The sequence below is a fragment of the Marmota monax genome, unplaced genomic scaffold (genome assembly GCF_021218885.2).
Source record: "Marmota monax isolate L192 unplaced genomic scaffold, Marmota_monax_Labrador192_F-V1.1 WCK01_AAM20220418_F8-fsc00024, whole genome shotgun sequence".
NCBI classification, from domain to species: Eukaryota; Metazoa; Chordata; class Mammalia; order Rodentia; family Sciuridae; genus Marmota; species Marmota monax.
The window spans coordinates 29,935,470-29,952,675 of NW_026695224.1; the positions used below are offsets into that span (position 1 = coordinate 29,935,470).

At 42.9% G+C, this 17,206-nt stretch overlaps 1 long non-coding RNA gene across 1 annotated transcript; it reads right to left on the reverse strand.

Moving 5' to 3' along the window:
* Nucleotides 1-8,048: 8,048 nt before the first annotated feature.
* Nucleotides 8,049-12,581, reverse strand: LOC124086582 (uncharacterized). The gene is made up of 2 exons (XR_006849840.2): nt 12,012-12,581; nt 8,049-10,899 (listed from the first exon to the last, which is right to left on the reverse strand). It is a non-coding gene; the product is annotated as an uncharacterized LOC124086582 (long non-coding RNA).
* Nucleotides 12,582-17,206: the final 4,625 nt, after the last annotated feature.

The following is a 17,206-nucleotide window of genomic DNA, read 5'->3' on the forward strand; positions in this document are numbered from 1 at the left end:
CAGGCCTGGCCTCCACTGCCTCCCCCTCCCCAGGCAGGGCTCCCAGCAAGTACAGCCGCCTCCTGGTCCCCAGTGCTTCCTGTTTCCACAAAAGGGATTCTCAGCAAAACAGCATCCTGCACGGCAGGTAATCGCGGGCCTCTTTCTCTTTAAATAGCTTCTTTGTAACCACAAACATGTATGTTTTTCATAAAGCTCTGAAAATTGTACTAGGCCCTGGGGAGGTACCAAGTGGAAACGCGGGTGCTGGGAGATTAGACTGCGCTACTCCAGGGGTACAATGTGCTGTTTGTAACAATTATAATAATACACCTGTACCACCATTGTCAATGCGGACCAGCCACACGGGGGCTCATTAGTATTGTATTAGGGCTGCATGGGGAAACAGATAATGGCCCATAATGAAAAATGCCAAATTTTCTATATAATAAAAATGAACTTGATTAATGAAAATCACTTTCAGGGAAAGAGTTACAGCGTTGTTAGAAATAAAAAATGATGTATTAATCCGACATTCTTACAGATGGTCCCAACCTCCTGACAACTGCTATTCATTTGAGATGCTATTAGCATGCATAATTATGCTAATTAAGTTGTAATTAAGCACCAATTCTTCAGAGGGCTTTTTTTGTCTATCATTTAATACAACTCGGTTGCAAAGAGTGCTCAAAGCTTTGTACCGTGTTTCATTCAAAAGGGGTTCCCAAATTTCTTAGCAAAGATTTAGCAGCTGAGCCATGGATAGGAGCTATAATCCTTGTTTTGGTTAAAGAAAAGTCGGTAAATACCAGCGGGGTCTGCCAGTTGTTGATAAAATAATGAACGCCTTCCGCTAAAATAAGCGCAGTTCAAACCAGGGCAATTACAAGGAGAACAAAGTGTATAATTATCAGTGGTGATAGACCATTGTCCTAGGACATGGTCGGTTTTATTCTTTTTATTTGAAAAAAGGGGACTTAAGGAGTACATTCAATAAGAAATAATTAGGGAAAATGGCATTCAATATTTTATTAAAAGGAAAATAAATCAGAAAGCTAAAGATATCTCGGGGGAGGGGAGGGATGGCAAGGCAGAGAAGGAATCAGGGATTCTGTTCCCCATTCCAAATGCTCATGAGATCAACATTTTAAGAAGAGCATCGTAAAATGATAAAGTGCCCATAAAATGGTTTCTTCAACTCAACGATCAACGGAGGCAAAAGTAGATGTTTTTTAAGGAAAGAAGTTAGTTAGACTGGCAATTTGGCAATTTGAGAATAAATGTTTACCCATCCGTTTGACTGAATTCTGTTTTTGTTCCCAAATAGTTACTGTGTAGGAGCGATAGAGATGCAATCGGAATTCTGTTGTTTTCTCCCTGGCCAGGCAGGGAGGAAGCCAGAGAGCTTAGAACAAAGGAGGACTGACAGGGGCCTGGGCAGGTGTGTCCTGAGGACAGGGGCAGGTGCTTCCTGGGACACCGCACCGGCCAAGCAGAGGACTGTGGAGCTGGAGAATCAAGACACAGACCCCAGACGCTCTGGTTCTCCCCGACATTGACTTTAAATGACTTATTTAAATTAAAAAATAAATAAACACCTTGGGCCACTGCCGCCCTGTCTCCTGCCCTGTCTCTGTTGGCCACACCACCAGGACCTGCCACACCACCAGGACCTGCCGCAGTCAGAGAAACAGCTCAGGGAGGAGCTTTTGAAATTCTGCGATGGCGCATCTTGCATCTTGGCAGTGTTCTCCCCTCTCTCTTCTAACTGCAGCATTAAAAAAAAAAATTCTTTGAAATGAGCTTTTAGCTCTCTTTTCTGTTCTGATCTCCATTTAGACTTGGTCTTTGCATTTAACTTTACTTTAAGTCTCTGGAACATTTAGTCCCCTGATAGTGCACTCCGCACAAGCCACTTATTTTGTTTAATCTTTGCTTTCCCTGCCTACAGCTCAGAGCAGGAGGGAAGCCACCGCCAGACAAGCACTGCCCTGGAGTCAGAGGCGACAAGCTGGCTGCCCCCCGCCCCCCAGCTAAATGTAGCAGAAGACAACATAGGAACTTATGTACCAAAGTGTTGATCTGTAAAATGGAGCCACCCCAGCTGCTCTGGATGGCTCACGTGGGCAACATGTGAGGGTGAGATAAGGCAATATGTGGGAAGGCCAGGTAAAGAAATGCACCTTCACATAGCTGTGTGGGTCTCCATTCTGCAAGATGTTTGGTGCCACAGGGCCTCTGCAGGTGCTCAGTGCCCTGGGCTTGCTCGCCATGGACACACCCACACTTCTAATCCACATTCTCTTTCAACAAATATCATTATACTTCTACCAAATGCGTTATAGAGTTCTAGAAATCAGGGATACAACTGTGAACAAGCTATTGCATTTAAATAAGATGTCAAATATAAGTGCTATACAGAAAATAAGGCTGAGTGACACCAGTAGGGAGAGCTGGAGTCGGGGGTGGGGGGGACTTAAAATAGGATGGCCAGGAAAGTCCCCTTTGATATGCCAGCATCTGAGCAAAATCTGAAATAAGATGGAGCCAGCATCAGAGAATCCCAGCAGCAACATCTTGGTGGTGGTGGTGGGAGGGGACTGCCTGCTCAGAGGCCCTGCAGGGGGAAGGAGGCTGGTTGGTTTGAGGGTGGGAAGAAGGACCGGATGGCATAAAATGCTAAACGAGTTTGAGATCGGGAGCCAAGCAGTCACAGAAATCCTGGCAAGGAGTTTGGATTTTTTTCTAGGTGCAGTGATAAGACACTGGGTTGTTTCTAATCAGGTGCTGAGGTGCTTCTACCAGCTTCTGGAGGGAATTGAGTTGTGGTGGACCAAGTTGGAAGCTCTTGCAATAATGCAGGCAAGAGACATGGGTGTCTTGGACAAAGGACAGGGTGGTGGGAGCAATGGATGGACAGAGGACACACTTTAGGTATGAAGCTGATGGGACCAGCCACGGGTGCACAGGACAGGCGCACCCCATCACATGATGGGAAATACCCTCAAGAGCATTTGCTTTCTTTTTAACCATTTTTGTGATATCAGTGTTCTATATTGCAACTGGAGGTGGACTCTCAGGCATAATATCTAAGATTTGAAGGTAAATCTTAGATAATAGGACTATCAGATCTCTCAGGAATGGTTCAGAGGAAGCTGGCAGATGTCCTCAACACATCCAGGCTTGTCATTCCAGTGAAGTGTCAGGGACCAGACTGACGGGGGGAGGATGGGTGACATTCCCTAGGAGGTCTGAGGACTGGTGGGAAGGAAAGAACTCCAAAGGAGGAGAATAGTCACTGACTTTCTAGAAAGAACAACTTCAGAAGAGGAGGAATGAACTGGTTACCTTCAACTCGGAGAGGAGATGGTGCCCACGGTGGGAAAGAGCTAAAGGAATCCCTGCTCCCGGTGAGAAGAGGCTGGGTGGTCTCCAGGCAGCAGCAGTCAAGGTGGCCACGCACAGCCACACTCATCTCTTGCCACCTTGGTTCCCAGCGTGGCCTCTTGAGGAGGTGAGGATGTCCTACTGAAGTGCAATGGCTCATTCCAGGCACACAGCCAGAGAGCAGGAGCACAGGGCATCAGGCTGCTCTGCTTTCCACAGTTGGGATAATCCCAGTGACCTGGATTCCCCAGAGCTCCCTTTCAGATACTCCTGAGAAAATCAGCTTCTTGCATGGGCTTGAAGATTCTGGGCACAGAGAGACCCTCTCCTCAAGGCAATGCAGAGCTTCCTGCAGAAGTAGGCACTCAGCACCGGAGGAACGCCCCCTGCTGGTGATGGCGATTACTGCAGCAGAAGGAATCACTACTTGGGACGCATAGGAAGGGGAGTGGGACAATTTAAAGACCAGATACCCCTAGTGTGCTCTATAAATAAATGGCAAAAGTTACTATCAGCAAAGTAAGAAGCAATGACAAGTAGGGAAAAATATTTGTAATCTATAGAACAAAATTCATATCCTAAAAAACCTTCTAAAACAATGAAAGAGAAGAACAAGAAATGTAAACAGAAAAAAAGAACCAGAGATACAGCTCACAGGAAAAAGAAAAAAAAAAAAGACAATAACTCTTAAATATATGAGAAGTGCTTATGCTTGTTAATAATGGAAAACTGAAAAGTAAAACTATCACTAAACAGACATTTATACTCAGTATGTTATCAAAAGAAACTCTCCAAAGATTCAAAAATACATATACAACATACACAGACACACACACATATATATATATTGAATATACAAATACACGTACATATACACTGAACTGATGAGATAAAACCAGGCATTTTAATACTTATTAGTAGAACTTTCAGATGGTACAATTCCTATGGTGAGAAATTTCTAAATGTCTAGCAAAACTATATATGCTTTTATCCTTTTACATGGAAATCTCAAAGACACACTGGGAAAAAATAAGATGATATGAACAAACTGGTCACTGAAGTTCTATTGTAATAGTAAAAAGCTAGAAAGGATGCAAATGTCCACCATTAGGTGGTTACTTGGATAAACTGTGGTGTTCCACTCTAAGTGGAGTACCATGCAGCTATATAAAGAAATAAATGTGGCCTTGTTGGGATCATCAGAAAATGTCATTAATTTTTATTTTATTTTTTTTTTAATTTTTTATTGTTGGTTGTTCAAAACATTACAAATTTCTTGACATATCATATTCCACATTTTGATTCAAGCGGGTTATGAACTCCCACCTTCACCCCATACACAGATTGCAGAATCACATCAGTTACACATCCATTGATTTACATATTGCCATACTAGTGTCTGTTGTGCTCCTCTGCCTTTCCCATCCCCCCTCCCCTCCTCTCCCCTCCCCTCCCCTCCTCTGTCTACCCCCTCCACTGTATGTCATTAATTTTTAAAACACAAAGAGTAGAAAGCACATATATTACCTTTTGCTAAAAAACAGACAAGTATTTGCTTATAATTACAAAAATACAGACATACAGTAGCAGGATAGAAAACTAGACTTCCTTAATTATACTTTATTTTGCAGACACACCTTTGGAACCATGCAAATGCCTTAGCAAAATGTATTTTCAATGTAAATCAGAATAAGAAAAAGTATTTTCAAATAAAAACCTAATAAAGCAAATAAATATAACTGCAAAATATTCACATAATCAAAGTGAAATGCTACAATGTGATTTTAAATCATAACAATATGATGATGAGAAACAAATTAATTCTTCTCAATATCAAAAATAACCATAAATATATATACATAGAGAACTATATATATATATATATATATATATATATATATATATATATGTATTTATATTTATGTCTATGTTTTTGTAATTATAAGCAAATACTTGTCTGTTTTTTAGCAAAAGGTAATATATGTGCTTTCTACTCTTTGTGTCTTAAAAATTAATGACAATTTCTAATGATCCCTCCATACTCCATAGCCACATTTATTCCTTTATATAACTGCATGGTACTCCACTTAGAGTATATATGTATACACACACACACACACACACACACGCACACACACACACACACATATATATATATATATATAGAGAGAGAGAGAGAGAGAGAGAGAGAATTCATATCACCTTATGTCATTTTTCTTAAAAAATATGCTTTTCCTAGAGTCATTCACTGAAACAACTTGTACATAGAGATGCCCAATAAAATCTAATACAAAGAGCATCCCCAATACCCAGTCTCTAGTCTCAAAATAACTTTTCTCACTTAGAGTAAACACCTGCCTCTTGAGGGAATGGCTAGTTTCAGATGTAGCCAGGAAATAACCCAGATGACCTTGAAGGAGCAGGAAAATTGAAGTCACCAAGGCTCCTGTGCTGCATTACAAGGATTTAGGAGCCCACCTGCAGTCACTTCCGGTGGCCAAAGATTGGATGCCTTGACTCTGTCCTTGATTGAAACACATCAATCATGTTAAAATCCATGGACTTATAACACTACTTTAAAAAATACTGGCCATTTCTGAGGACGCAAGGAAACAAACTCATTATTTTGAAAACTAGAAAATGAAAATTAAAAGAGGCACTTGCCCTCCTTTCACTAAAGAGTTCTGCCCAAGGGGAAATTTAAATGAATAAGGAGAGGAAGGAGAAAAAACAGGGAGAAAGAAAAGGGAAAATTTATTTTCATGAGAACTCCAATTTTTAAAAAAATGACAAAGAAAATAATAGGCTAATGATATCACCACTTTGAACCCTTCAGTTAGGTAGTGGATCTGGGTGATGCCTGTTAACAGCTGACTAAGCCACTGGGTGGGAGCTGGTGGGAAACTTCACAAAGGGCGGAAGTAGGTTGTCCATATCTGATCTACTGATCATTTTTAACATCAAGGAAAAAGGTTTGAGGACACCTTACATACCCGGATGAAGTATGAGGTGCCATCTATGGACCAAGTGTTGGAACCAGCCTTGGTGTCCATCAGCAAGTGAATGAGAAAAGAAAATATGGTATTTAAACACATGGTGTTTTATTCAGCCATAAAGAATTTAAAAATTATGTCATTTGCAGGAAAATGGATGAAACTGGAGACCATTATGTTAAGTAAAATAAGCTAGACTCAAAAAGTAAAGGGTAGCATGTTTTGTCTGACATGTGCAAGCTGATAGGAAAAAAGATCTTGTAAAAATAGAAGAGAGACCATTAGAATAGAGGAAGAAGGTTAAAGGATGCTGGGGTTTTAGCTCAGTGATAGAGAACTTGCCCAGCACTTGTGAGGCACAAGTTTCAATCCTTAGCAATACATGAAAATAAACAAATTAAATAAAGGAATTGTGTCCATCTACAACTAAAAAAAAATATTTTTTAAAAAAGGTCAGAGGAGAGGGAAGAGGGGAGGGCACAGGGAGATATTAGAGGGTGAACATGATCATGTCATGTGCACATATGAACATGCCATGGGAAAACCAACTATTCTGTATTATTGATACGTAATAATAACAAAAGAAATCAACAATTATTGTGATCATGTCATCAAATGTTATATTCCTGCTAACTCAGATATTATAAATACATTTCAGTCCTCTGACAGCTTTCATGGCCTTCTATAGCGCATGCACACACACACACACACACACACACACACTATGACCAAGCAGAGATTTAGCCTAGAAATGCAAGGATGGTTCAATAACAGTAAGCGGACATTTTAAATAATACAGTAAAACATTTTACAATAAAATCAAATTCCTATCAATGAACAAAAATTTTAGGGGACTAGGAAGAAAAGGAATGTTGTTGTTGTTTGTTTGTTGTTAGTGTAGGACAGTATTCGTGTGAGCAAAAATGGTACCACTGAAGTACATCTCCTGCTTGAGAGGGACTTTTTTTTCTTAACATGAGTGTAACGTGATCTCTAAATACCTATTTCAACATTCATACTTTGTTGTGAAATAACAGAAATGTTGTTTTGAAAGTTAGGAAAAAGTCAAAAGTCAAAATATAATCACTATTATTCCTTCATCCCAGAAGTCTGAGTTCATAAAGGAGGTTAGGAAGTGAGAGTAAGACTCAAAGTTGAGAGATGAATCGCTTCTACATACAAATTACATAATTATCCAAGGTGAAGACAGAAGGAAAGAGTAAGAGGATTATTTAGCCACATTCCTGATATAAGTTCAAAATAAAAATAAATAAATGACAGTGCTATAAACCAGCACCAACAACTTAGAAAATGTTATAGGAAAAGTTTGAGGCACTTTACTGTTATTAAGAACCAAAGTTATTAAAATACGTAAGACTTTGGGGGGAGTATAATAAAAATTATTGAAAAACCTAAACCTAAAGTTATAAGTTGAAAAATGTGTACTACATTTATGAATAGGAAAAGTAGTATCACCAAGAATTCAAGTCCCTAAAAATATATCAATAAATTTATTATGATTACAACTGAAGTCCCTACAAGATTCTTTATGGAAGTGTACAAATAAGTCCTACAATTTGTAGTGAAGGAGAAAGATCCAAAAATAGCCCAGACAATTGTGAAGATGAATAAAGAAGGGACACTGTTTTGATAACATTTTGCTGGGTGATAAAACACTTCAAATCTAAGTTGCTTAACAACAGTGATTTATTTTGTTCATAAATCCACACAGAGCAGTTCACAGTGGAAGACTCACTTCTGCTTCCAGGGGATGCTAGGGATGTCACTCAGGACTAGAGTCACCTGAAGCCAGATCTCCCCACTGCAGTGGCTGATGCTGACTGCTGGCTGGGACCACAGCTGGGTTTTTGGCTGCACCTCCATGATTGAGCCCTCTGATGGCTGTTGGGCTTCCTCACAGCATGGTGGCTGAGTTCTGAAAGAAAATATCCCAGGAGAGCACCTACCAGAAGCTGTATCACTTGTTAGGACTTGGTATTGGAAGTCATGGGATCATTTCTGTCACATTAGTTAGAAATCGTCCCTGAAACCTTCCCAGAATCAAGGAGAAGGGAATTAGGCCCCACTGGGCAATGAATGGCAAAGAATTTATAGATAAATTTAGAAACTACTAAGGGTACATTCCCATGAGATACAATTCTTAAGCAATAGCAATAAAGAATGACCCAGAATTAAGTAGATAAAACATGGAATTAATGGGATGGGGTGTCAAGGACAGAGACACAGGACAGAGACACTCAATAATAACAAGGGTGATATCACAATGGAGGAACTGGAGGAATAAAGGAAAACTTTATCACAATGTGCTACTACAAATCATCAGCATATAGGAAGAAATTACACCTCAGAAAAACAAATTCTAGGTTTAATAAATACATAACACATAAAAATCAAGATTATAACTTTAACAAGAAGTAAATACAGAAGAATATATTCACAATTCAGTAATTCAGAATTTCTTGAAAAAGACATCAAAAGGCACCATAGAGAAAACAATTTTGTGAATTTTGACTACAATTTTTCATAAAATCATAGACATCATAAAAATGTGAAAGACAAGCTTCAGACTTGGAGAAGTCATCTAGTTGACTAGTGATTAGAAACAGAATATAAGAATTCTTAGTGTTCCATAAGGAAGGGTCAAAAAATGCCATGGAAAATTAGCAAAAGTCACATGTGCTGATTCTTTGCAAAGAAAATATGAATGACCAAGAAACACATGAGAAGTTCCTCAACTTTTCCATTTATCCAGGAGATGTCATTGAAACAACTAAAAAATGTCATTATACACCCAAAACATTGGTGTTCTTTGTAAGTGACAATACCAAATGTTGTTGGGACCCTGCATGCACTGCTCATGGTGTGGATTTGGGTGATGTGGCGGTAAGGATAAAGATGCCCAAGCTTATCAGCTGTAACTCCTCTTCTCTAGAGGGTGTGTTCTAGTGCAATGCTCACACGGACCCAAGAAGAAATGCACAAACATGCTAATCACTTGTGAGAAAAAAAAAAGTGTTTAAGTAAGAGAAAATACCTCTGTGTTCATCAGGAGAGAAACAGATAAATTGTGTCATATTTAATAACAATAAAAAAATGCCACACTTACAGTGGAAAAACTGGACTTATTCATGTGTTGATTGCTAAAGCAAACTGCAGAATGTTAAGCTCTGCATAGTACAAAGCTACTGCATTTCAAGACCTTATATTACCTACTGATACACGTGTGTGTGCAGTAAATGTATAAATTGTGGGAATGAAGGCTGCTCACCAAGACAGTAGTTTTCTCTGGGAAAGCAGGAAGGCAGGCGGGGCTGAGGAATGCCAAGGGGGCTCCAAGGGTATCTGTCGCATTTTATGTCATAATAATTACTAGTAAATCCAAAGCAAAACTGTCCAAATGTTAAACTTTGTTATTTCTAATTAACAGTCAGGAGTATTTATGATATTTCTTTCATGATTAATGCATTTATATTAAACGTACAGAGTACTCAATACATTTAGTTATTGGAGTTTTGGTGGCAAGTTTCAGAAAGAGCTCAGCCAGATAAGAGAAAAGGGCACAGATTAACTCACAGGATCTAAGCAAGTTTAAAAGATCAAGCTCCAAGATGGAGGGATTTGCAGCAGAACTTAGAGATGAACTTGAACCAAGAAACATGAGCACCACCAGGATTCTCTCGCTCCCTGGCACCCTTGTCTTTCCACAAAAAAAAATAATACTACCCAGTTCCATGACTGCTTCTGTTGCTGCAGCTGCTGTAGCGCCATGAACATTTATAGAGTGCCCAGGGTGTGCACACCAGTGACCAGTGCACTTTACATTATTAACTGATTGAAGGCTAGAGCAATGCTATTTTATGGATAAAGAAACCGGGGCACAGAGAGGTGTAATGACATGTCCAGGACACTGCTGGTAAAGAGAAAACCCGGGATCAGACCCAGGCAGGTGCACAGATTCCATCCTGCGGAAAGCTGATTGTTGATCTTTTTCTTCTACTCTTCTCCGTACCAGGAGAAAGACAGCTTTAGACTTCGAGCTTAAAAATCCAAGAGCGAGGCCACAGAGAGACTATGGTGGGTCTAGCGCTCCTCCTGGGCCAATCCCTTGGCCTGTGGCGGGGGCAGAGGGAGCAGTACAAGGGTCACAGAAGGAAACAGAAATTTCTATGAAAACGATAAAGTTAAAGCAAAGAAAGAAATTACCAGGAAAAAATACTGTTTCCTCAGAGGGTGGGGAAAGAAAGAATGAGGGGCTAACAGGCAAATAAGAGGTGCCCGCTGCATGTTAGGTGGCTCTGGAGGTGATGTCAGGTCCCCCTTCTGTTCCTCTAGCAGGTGAACAGGGGACGTCGTGTTCTAGAACTGCCAACAGCTAAGGTGAGTTTCAGGGTCCTGCCTGCCTCTGCCTCTGTGCATTCTCCTCCCTCGTTCTTGCTTCTCCCCACTGGAGGCAGATGTGGGCACGCTGTGTTGGGGGATGAACGGAGCCAGTGTCTCCTCCAGGGTCCCTGAATTCTTCCTGGAAAGTCGAAAACGTTCTTTGTAAACATCCCATCATGGAGAGATTAGGAGTAATGCAAAGGTCATGTTTGCATGTTGTTTTAAACAACTAATTAAATGTTTTCTTTTCCTTATTTTGGAATCAGGGTCAGAGAATGGAAAGAAAGTGTGATAGCCATAGACACCCAGGTGCAAATCTTGCCTCTGACACTAAAAAAATAAAAATAAAAATAAAAATAAATTGAACATGTTTCTTAATCCTCTATATCTCAAATTTATCACTTTAAAATGGGGTAAATAATAAAATAATAACAGTCTCATAGGATGAGGAGGGTGGGGACAGAAGGATCTGGAAGGGAGTTTGTACCAGGTGATAAGGCACTCAGGTCTGCAGGAGAATTTGTCAGCTGTATGGAAAAGCATCAGTGTCACGTAACTGCAGAGGCAATTCCAGGCTGCCTTTTGATCACAGGAAAGGTGACACTATGGTGCTGAGGGAATACAAGGGGACAACTTACCTGCATCTGGGAGGACACAGGGATAGGACATGAGTTCCAAGGATAAGCAGGATTTGGAGTTACAGGGAATACTGGTGCCTACTGAACTCAGAAGAATATCATTAAATTTCTGAAATTAAAAAGTGAAAGTCTAGGTGTACACCACCAGGTGTGCAGCAGCCATTCACCAAACGAGTCTTCAATGTAGATCTACATCTTAGCTCAGCAACTTGCAGGCAGAGGCATCCTGTTCCTCTCTTGCTCACATCCATACCTGAACATTTGCCTGGTAGTCTTACAGTTAACAAGGTCACAGTTTCTCAGTGTCGATTAGGATTTATCTTGCATTGGGAGCTGGCTGTGTTTCTAATCCAGTAGCTCTTATTTTGAGAAGGAACTGAGAGGTCACTACACATGGAAACCAAAGCCTAAAGCTGCACTTGAGCCGGGTGCATTGGTCCAGATGAGGGGAAGAGGAGGGGGAAAGGAAAGCCACTTCTAGGGGCTGCTTCTCTCCTAAACATGACCTGCCCACCAAACCCTCAGCAATTGTTGTTGATTGAGTAAAGGAACTAACAAGTACCTAACCACTGCAAAAAGCAAAAGCAAAAGTCGAACTTTGTAAGAGACTCACCTTGCCTCCGTCACCACCCACAACAATCTGCATTCCTCAATTCCTCTTCTGTCCTCTTTCCACACAGGACTGGCTGGGAACTGTGCTGAGGTCACACAGCTAGGAAGAGATGGAGCCAGGACACAAACCCATCATTGCAGCTTAGTCTCACTCTAATGCTGTGGCTAGATCACATTTTGCCCCAAATATTCATTCAGCAGGTGGATTGAGCACCTGGGCCAGTTATATTCTAGTCACTGGGGACAGAATGGTGAATCAGACAGGCAGAGCCTCCTTCGTGGGACTTAAAAGTGGCAGAAACAAAATGAATCGGCAGGAAAGTACTAAACACATCTAACTACTTCAGCTGTTGAGAGGTGCTGCAAGAGTAAAACACTGGTCAATGATGGGGAGGGAGGGAGGAGAGGCAAACTTTTAATAGGTAGTCGGGAAAGGCATCTCTGTGGAGGTGATGCTTAAGTCAAGACCTCAGAGAAGTTTGTCATGCGAAGCACCCGGAGGCAAAGGGATTTTTACATCCCCATGGTAACTTTTAATTTCCCAAGCATCTCTGCACCATTATCCCACTTCTCCCATTGGGATAAGCCTTTGGAAATGATCCCCCATTGGGGTCCTTTCCACAGGCTGTCTCTACTTGGCCATCCCCCTCCCCCATCTCTATTTTGTGAGCAGGTTGGTTAATAATTGCAGGTCATCGGTACGGCTGGCAGAAAGGTCAGCCAACTCCAAGAGAAAGAAAAGCATCCAATTAGTTAAAAATTAGTGAAGAGTGATGCCCAAAGCCAGGGTGAGGAGTATCAAAGGCACCCAAGGAAAAGGTGCCCGAACCATCGTCCAAAAGGCAACTGGTGGCTCCTTAGGGAAAGCTGAACTTGGCCTGTCTAATGAGCCTTGAAACTTGGAACAAACAGATTCAGAGTCCACATTAGAGGCCAGCGGAGGACAACAACACGGGGATCATTAAACACCCTGATTGGAATGTGGCCCCTCTCCATCCTGGAGTGCGTGCAACCCTGGCCGGCCAGCCAGCGAGATGCAGTCAGAACAGGAGGGGACTCCCCATCTCTTGGGGGAGAATGGCCCGACGCTCCCTTCCTATTCTTTTTCCATTTGATTCCAGACGCCCTCATCCTTCACTCCACATTGGACAGCCAAGCCGTGTCCCTCAGCAGACCCAGAGACGGCCAGGTACACACGAGGATGGCTGCTGTGAAGAGGGCAGAGACTGCAAAGCCATCATGGCGCCCTTTCTCTGAGCTGGCAGGCAGCCTCGGCATCCCCCTCAGCACAAATCCACAGGCAGTCACGGCTATAACAACCAGAATCCACGTGGCCTTCCACATCTCTGAGGTGGACTCACCATCGCTCTCTCTGTGGGAGTGGGTGCATTTGCCATTGTCCCCATGGAGTAGTAGCTGCCAGGCAGGGAGCGCCGCTGCACACCAGAGAGCTTGCGGGTCTCTGCAGACTCCGCTTGCTCGTCCCCACAGCTGCTCGCGAGGTAGAAGGTAACACTGACCCCACTTTACACAAAAGGGAACCTCGGCTCCAAGAGGTGAAGTCGCTTCCCAAGCTGGGGAGTGAAGTGAAGCTGGCAGGGGCCTGAGCCAGGGCACAAACCTGGGTTTTCTAAACTCAGGGTGCTTTGGAGGGCACCACGTCAGAGCTAACTTCTTAAGAAACCAACGCACATCATTTAAAGGGTGAAAAATGAATAGGGTGCTACGAGGCACAGACTGAATGCCTGCAGTGACTATCTTGTAGCAGATGCGTTCTCATTTCTAAACTCGGCGAACAGCAGCAAGACCCACAAAAAAACGCAACCAGGAGACAGATACTCTCCCCCACTGAGACCTGCTGATAAGCAAATCTATTTTTAAAAATCCCCAAACTTACAAGTTGGGAGTGGACCTCAGGAGTGCTAAGTTCAAGTTAGGGCTTAGTGTTCCAGTGAAGAGCGCCTGGGGGTATCCTTTCATCTCTTTATTCAAACAACAGAGGGTTCCCGACTGCCCAGTGGGTCCCAAGTCCTGTGTGGGCAACGGTGCTACGGAGATGAACAGAATCCCTCGTGTCCGAGGAGCTTACAGACCAATAGAGGAAATGGACACTAAATACACAAGTACAGAGAGGGTCACTCATTTAGAGTTGTCAGCTCTCGAGGCCCTGAGAGAACACAACAGTGGGCAGTTCGATGTGGGAGGAGGGAGGTCAGAAAACTCTTCAGACAGGCCTAGTTGAGCAGGTTTGGAGGACTAGTGGGCTGCCAGGGTTTCAGTGAGTCAATGAGGTGCAGCGTTACTACAGGAGGGGCTGAGAAAGGGGCGATGAACCAGAAAGGACACAGCCCAAGCTGGCCAGGGACGTGTGTTGACACCTGGGCCACAGGAGTGTGGTGACTGTTGATCCATCGCTCCTCCCACTACACCCTGCGGAGTCTTGGGCAGAGGAAAGAGCAGCTGCCAGATGCCCAGGCCTGGCACAGTTCTGGGTCCAGCGGTGGCTGTCATTCTGTCCCTGGTGCAGTAATAAGTACGTCCAAGGCTGGGATTTCCCGGGATCCCAGGTGGGTCTGCCGTCTGCAGCAACAGGTCAACTGGAAACAGGCAGAGATTAATAGAACCTTTAAAATGAGCCAGATACAGCATTTTTAATGGAGCCCATGAATTAGTCAAGTGCTATGAATCTTTTTTTCAGCATTTTTCCCCTAGAAAGTAAATTTAACTTTTTAAGTACGTTGCTATCTATCCAGAGGCGGGATGTGCACAGCTGAGGCCACTCCACTCCCCTTCTCCAGATCGGGGACGCACTACTAGGTCTCAGCATTTTCTGTTTCATGATTAGAAAGCAAGGGTTTGAGGGCTGAGGCACCTTGGACCCAAGCAAAATTGACAGATGATTGAGTGGAGGATACGCCCGAGGGAGAAGGAAGGGCTTGGGCAGCCCCAAATGTCAGCCCTGGCTGCTTTCCTATGGAAGGAACAGAGACGTGCCCCAGGATTTACCTGGACGGGGTCACTTTCCTGCAACATAAACTAATACACAGCATGGCTAATGTCACATGATGTTTAAAAATTGAATGAATGAGGGCCACTTCCACTTCTGTTCATATGGAGGTGATTAGTACTGGATTTTCTATTAAGCTTTAAGCAACTAGAAAATGACACACAATAGGTGAAATGACTGAGTCACCATTTAACAACAAGCACCAAGGACCTTAAACCCTGAAAGAGACCCCAGGTCTCTGCCCCTAGGCCCTTTGGGGACTGTGCCTTAGGATGGGGAGCTGAAACAAAGCCTGCTGGCATCACTATTGAGGGGACGGGGACCAGAGCTCAGGAAGAGGAAGACAGCCTGGGTTCCCAGGGCGAGAACAAGACAGAAGGAAGCCAGGCACAGAGGGAGCTCCGGAAACCCCCACAGGGCATGGTCCAGGTGCCAAGCCGGGTGCGAGACCAGGAAGCTGCGAGGGACGTCCCCAGGGTTGGTGTGGGGGTAGAAGAGGACCAAATTCTGATCATGCAGAGGCTGGACATTCGGCAGGGACCTCAACAGGGTATGTCTCAGACACAGAAATAAAGCAGCCTTGGAGTAAAGGCTGTGCCGGGATCACCCCTCAAAGGTTAAAGAATCTCAAAAACGTTCAAGTCTATCTGCAAATAACTCCTGCCCAAACAAGCTTCAGCTTTCTTCAAAGGGAAGCAACAAAATCCAAACACTCAACCGCATAACATCACAAGGTCCAGAATCTAATAAAACTGGTAGACATGCAAAAAAGAAGGACCATGTGACCCACAGATAGAGAATAGTTAGACAACAGACACACACTCAGGGACAAGAGAGAGAGCTCTTACAAACAGGCCCAGGGCCAGGCAGGTGGCCACACCCCAGATCCCAGCTTCTCAGGAGGCTGAGGCAGGAGGCTCACAAGCTCCAGGCCAGCCTGGGCAACTGACTGAGACCCTGTGTCAACCTTTCAAAGGAGGGGTGGAGGGGCTGGGGATTTACCTCACTGGAAGAGTGCTTGCAGAGCACGTGCAAGACCCCGGCTTTGATCCTTGATAGTAACAAAAATAATAATAAGTTCTGACATTTAAAGAAAAACCTGTAAACAAAGAGGAAATAAAAGATTTTTTTAAAAAAAAAAATCTAAATGGAATTTCTAAATCTGTAAAATGAATTATCCAAAACGAAAAAGTCATGGTTTGGATTTAATAGGACAAAATATCAGTGAGTTAAAACACACAAAAATATAAACTATCCAAAAAGATGCCCAGAGAGGAAAAAACTGAAAATGACTGGAGTTTCACTGACCAGGGAGGCAGACCCAGCATCGTGCACACATGGGGCTGGGATACCAGAAACAGAGAAGCAAGATCAGACGTATTTCAAAAAAAAAAAAAAACAGCTGAGTATTCTTCATATTTCATGAAAACTGTTTACCCACAAGGCTTAGAAGGTCGATGAATCCAAGGCAGTATAAAAACAGGCGAAACCACCAAAGAAAACATCACCACATTTCTGAAAACAGGTCCTACCCAGAAATATCTTAGAAACAGAAAGTGGGAGAAAGGCAGACTGCACAGAAACAGAGCCAGGAAGCCTTGCAAGGCGGCCCGGATTCAGTAGAAAGCATTGAAACACACTGTTCAAAGAATCCTGAAAGTAAAAGTTAAATAGGAAAAACAAAACTGAGAGACAAACAGCAGATCTGGCTGCCATGCAGACCAGGTCACAGGAAGCCCTCCTGCCAAAGGAAATGGAGCGCGGGGACAAGGAGTACCAGAAACCGTAAAGATGTTGGTGAAGACTTTACAAACTACGGCTTCACGGGCGGGAGATCCAGCTCAGTGGGGTAGCACTTGTTTAGCACGTGCAAGACCCTGGTTTCAATTCCCAGCACTACCAAAAAAAAAAAAAAGTTTTTAACTTTATTAGTCTCTTTAAAAAGATCAGCAGGTTAAAACAAAAATGATGGTATTATATTATGGAATTTAAAATATGTTGAGGAATAAATGCACAAATTGAAAAGAAGGGAACTGGAAGTGTACTGTGAACTTTATGCATAGAGCATTATCCTGCTACTTGAAAAGAGAGATTCAAATATAAGAAAAGGAAATCTCAGGAAAACCACAAAGTGGAAGAAGGGGACCCAGGGACAGTAGGAGAGCAGGAAAAGGGGAGGAACTGTGGAA